This window comes from Urocitellus parryii, chromosome 9, assembly GCF_045843805.1.
Source record: "Urocitellus parryii isolate mUroPar1 chromosome 9, mUroPar1.hap1, whole genome shotgun sequence".
In the NCBI taxonomy this organism is placed as follows: Eukaryota; Metazoa; Chordata; class Mammalia; order Rodentia; family Sciuridae; genus Urocitellus; species Urocitellus parryii.
The window spans coordinates 96,499,661-96,504,800 of record NC_135539.1 but is presented as its reverse complement, the minus strand read 5'-3'; the positions used below and the strand labels follow the sequence as shown (position 1 = coordinate 96,504,800).

At 43.9% G+C, this 5,140-nt stretch overlaps 1 non-coding gene across 1 annotated transcript; it reads right to left on the bottom strand.

The window, feature by feature from the left end:
* Positions 1 to 387: 387 nt before the first annotated feature.
* On the bottom strand, positions 388 to 494 carry LOC113195582 (U6 spliceosomal RNA). Its single transcript, XR_003302421.2, has one exon. It is a non-coding gene; the product is annotated as a U6 spliceosomal RNA (small nuclear RNA).
* Between the last annotated feature and the right edge of the window lie 4,646 nt (positions 495 to 5,140).

Sequence of the window (5,140 nt, the reverse complement as noted above, 5' to 3'; positions counted from 1 at the left end):
CCCTGTTCACCAGTTCTTGCAATCATAAACCATAATTATTTCAGACATGTCACTCACAGTGGAGGCATGAGTTTATTGAAGGGATAGGAAACGGAAAGGGGGACACTCTCCAGGGAGAGAGTGGGTCCTCTCAGAGAGGACTTCTTGCCCTCCAGTTTTATTTGGGATCTCAGGGAAGTTTCCAGAGAATACTGCCCAGCTTCATTTTTTGACATTTGACTAACAGCATAGAAACTGCAGAGACCCCCTGGAAGAGAGGATGGTATGGTGCTCACAGAGTTAGAGTTTTTAAGAAAAGGGAGTCCCCCAGTTTCACCTCAATTTCCAGCCCCCTTAATTGGTTTATTTCTCTTTGAATAGCCCCTGGCAAGCTCTTTTATTTATTTTTTTAATATGGAACGCTTCACAAATTTGCGTGTCATCCTTGCGCAGGGGCCATGCTAATCTTCTCTGTAGCATTCCAATTTTAGTATCTGTGCTGCTGAAGCGAGCACCCCCTGCAAGCTTTCTCTGTGAAGGTCTTGCTTTCTTGGCTGCCAAGGCATTGGTGTTGTAACACAGTTTTGATAAAGGATGGTCCAGGATGTGACTTGATTTTGAAACAATAATTTTTCTCAGAGGCATGTAAGATGGCTGGGGGACGTTTTTAACATTCTGGGCCCCCATCTTCCAGTTGTTTGCCCATCAGAGCTCCCTGTGGTTTTCAGTGGCCCTTCATTTTCCTTTCCCTGCTCACCCATCCATGAGTGACTAGCTACCCAACATCAGCTACTCCAGAGACTGAGGCAGGAGAATTGCAAGTTCAAGGCAGCCTAAACAACTCAGCAAATCCCTGTCTCAAGATAAAAAAGTACTGGGGATGTAGCTCAATGGATTCAATCCCCAGGAACAGAAGGAAGGAAGGAAGGAAGGAAGGAAGGAAGGAAGGAAGGAAGGAAGGAAGGAAGGAAGGAAGGAAGGGAGGGAGGGAGGAAGAAAGACATACTTGACTATTCTAGGTACTTCATGTAAATGGGATCATATAGTATTTGCCTTTTTGTGACTGTCTTATTTCATTCAGTATAATGTCCTCCATGTTCATCTGTATTGAAGCATGTGTCAGAATTTCCTTCATTTTCAAGCCTAAAAAATATTCAATCATGTCTGTACCACATATACATTCATCACTCGTCTATCAATGGATATTTGGGTTGCTTCCACCTTTTGGCTATTGTGAATATGTGAACATGGAAATGTAAACAACCCTTCAATCCAGGAGGCAAGGTGGCACACACCTGTCATCCCAGCAGCTCAGAGGCTGAGGCAAGAAGATCACGAGTTCAAGGCCAGCCTCAGCAATTTAGCAAGACCCTGTCTCAAAATAAGAAATTAAAAAGTTGGGGATGTATCTCAGTGGTTAAATGCCCCTGAGTTTCATCCCTGGTACCAAAAAACAAACAAACAAACAAAAAATCCCTTCAAGACCCTGCTTTTATTTCTTAGGGGTACATACCTAGAAGAGGTATTGTTGGATTTAATTTTTTTGAGGAATAGCCATACTGTTTTCCATAATGAAAAGTTTAATATTAATGAAAGTCAAAACCAGAGATGTCTCAAAGAACATAGAATGACTGGAGGCAGGGACTGATGGAAACTTCAAGGGGAGCCCAAGCCGGTTGCTGTGACAACCTCTCAGCACACCTCTTCTCTGCCTCCTGACAATCTGGTTAGTCCATGGCCTCCCTGGGTGCACGTCATCTCTCCTTTACTTTGTTAGTGTATTAGCACTTTTTTTAATTCTAATAACTTCTGAAATAAGCAAAACACATGTGATTATATTTTCCATTAGAAAACCTTGCCACCTATATTTAGTTCACTGGAAGAATGAGGGAAATGGAGAGATTTGGTGTTTGCAAGATGATGGGGTTTGGAAACCACAGCTCAGAACATAACTTGAACTTTCTGGTCTCCTGCCCCTACTGCAATAAAACTGCAATGATCAAATCCAGTGACCGCTGTCCATATTTGGCCTCTCAGCTGACTCTTTCTCCTGAGAAACATCTCTTCCTCAGCTTTCATCAACATGTCTCTTCTGTGTGTCCTCCTTTCTCTTTAGTTGCTCATTCTCCATCTCTCTATCCACTCCTTTTCCTCTGCCTAGTTCTTTAGTGGAAGTGATGTTCAAAGTTCTGATCTCATCTTCACAATCTCCAGCCATAAAGGTAGATGAACTCATGTTAGTGATTCCCAAATTCTCATCTCCTGCTCTCTTCAGAGATCCATACCCAGCTTTCCAAGTGTCCACTGGGTACTCACACCTGGGTATCTGCTTTAATCAGTTTTTGCCTTGCTGTGACCAATATACCTGACAAGGACAACTTAGAGGAGGAAAAATTTATTTTGGCTTTCAACTTCAGAGGTTCAGTCATGGTCGGCCAACTCCATAGCTCTGGGCCCAAGGTGAGGCTGTACATCATGGCAGAAGCATGTGGCAGTGGAAAGTAGCTCAGGACATGGCAATAAGAAAGCAGAGAAAGAGCTCTGCTCACCAGAGACAAAATATAAACCCTAAAGTCATATCCCCAGTGATCTGTTTCCTCCAGTCACACCCTACCTCCCTACAATTAGCACCCAATTAATCCATATCCATGGATTAATCCACTGATTAGTTTATAGTTCTCTTGATCTAATCATTTTATCTCTGAACATTCTTGCATTGTTTCACACATGAGCTTTCAGGGGATGCCTCATATCTAAATCATAACAATATCCCAGAAGCATCTCAAATTCAATCTGTCCCAAGGGGAGAAAAAAAATCTTCCCATCTTCTTGTTTCCCTCCCCCATATTTCTACCCCCAACCTTCTCTAGCTCAGTTAATCATTTCTTAAGAAAGAACCCTGAGCATCATCCTGGACTCCAGGACATCCAGTCAATCACTGAGCCCTGTCTCTTCTGCTTCCTAAATCTCTCTACATCTGTTCACTTCTATCAGTATAGTCACCCCTCTGCTGGTCCATTTGGATCATTGCCATAGCCTCCTGAGTGTCCTTCCTCCCCTTTAACCCACTTGCACACTGAATAGGGATGCAACCCTATTGTCTTAGGCCACGCCCCTTCCCACAGCTCCCACAGCCCTGTGTGTTCTGGCTCTTGTTCCCCTCTACGGCCTCCTCTCCCACCACCATCCCCATCTTGCATTCAACATCCCCACCACTGTAAACCTCTCTCCACTTCCAGCCCAGTCTTACTCTGTCAGATTGGAACCCCCTCCCCTTATTGTCCTCTCCCACCTGCCACCCACCCTTATCTGAGGCGAACTCAGCTCTCAGGCCTCGGCTTATGGTTTCCTCAGTGAATGCCAAGGGAATATCATTCCCCCTAAAAAAGAAAGAAATCTTGCCACATTCTACATCATGGATAACCTTTTAAACATTATGCTAAGTGAAATAAGCCCAGATTCCCCAAGTTGGAATGAGCATTCCAATAATTAATTTGTCACCTTAGCACCTACCACATTAAATTGTAATTGCCCATTTACTTGTTCATATCTTCTGTGAGAAAAGTGCTTTGTCATGTTCATGGTTGAAGCCACATTTCCTGGCATTCAATGTATGTGGCATATTCTACCTGGCACATACCTAGTCACAAATAATGGATGATAGATGATGATGATGATGATGATGATGATGATGATAACAACAACATATAGCCAGGTGCAGTGGCACAGGCCTGTAAGTCCAGCAACTCAGGAGGCAGGAGAATAACAAGTTCAAGGCCAGTCTCAGCAATGCAGTAAATCCCTAAGCAACTCAGCAAGATCCTGTCTCAAAGTAAAAGATTTTAAAAGAGTTGGGGATGCATCTCAGTGGTTAAGCAACCCTAGGTTAAATTCCCTGTGCCAAAAGAATGTTTATATATAAACACACACATATATGATAGGTAGATTAGAAGATAGGTGAATGGGCAGATAGATTACAAGACAAATAGACAGATGGAGGATGGATAGATGAAAAGAAAGAAAGAGGACTCAATATCAGACTCCAGAAGGCTTTTATATCAGGAGCAATGACTGATACATAGCAATATATTTTGCTAGTTTTAGTTGTTTATGCAGAAAAGTATAAAAAGGCCTTTTGAGACAAAGATTTCCTTTTCAACAGCTCAATAAGGATTTTTCTTGACTTGCAACAATACTGAGTTTTGCCACATGGTGGAGCCAACGCAACATCAAAGAGGACTGCAGGGCCACCATTTTGCCTTCTGACCATTGTGATATCACTCACCATTGTTCAGTGGAGAGCATGACTTTGGTGGAAAGACTTTATTTGATCAGCAAATCTTAGTAATATTTAAAACTCTCAATACTCAAAGAAATCATCCCAGCTCCACAAATGATGGAGAGGGTTATTTGATCTGCAATGAGGGCTATCAGTCTAGGAGTGCAGAGATGCATGTGCACGTGGTCATTGTGACTGAGGAGAACTGGGAGAAACCACAGAGCATTATTGTCTTCTCCAGGACCCAACCTGAAGGGCAGACAAGGGCTGGAGATGGAAGGGGTGAGAGATCTGCATCCTGACCAGAGTGCTGCTTCTAGGAAAGAGCCTTCATGGCTTCAGGCCTGCCTGCCCTGGGGCTCAAGCACCCTCTCCACCAGAGCTGCCTGGATCCTACCCCTTCCCTGACCAACCTGGCCACCATGCTCACATCTTTAACCCTCCAATTCACCACCCCCTTCCTCCTCCTCCCTCCCCTTTTAAGGAACAAATAGATGAGGTTAGTGGGAACACAAAGTTAAGAGAATAATTCTATAAAATGGGCCCACTGTTCTGACCCCCACATGCTCACATTGCAAAAAAAAGATATCTGCCCCACTTGGCCTGGGGGGACAGGTAATGTCACTTTCCTCAACAAACTGGGGCGGGGGGGGGGTGGAAGATCGGGGCATTCAGTGTAGGTAATGAATGATGGGAGTTGAGAAAATGAGGGCTGGTTATCAAAGAAAAGACAATGGGTTGATAACACCTCTCAGGATTGCACTTCCAGGAATCTAGTTCTCTTGTAACAGGGATGATGCACTCATCCTGATAACACGGTGCAGCTCCTTCCTGCCCTTCAGCACCCAGCTCTGGGCCCTACTTCTCTCTAGAGAAGTCTGC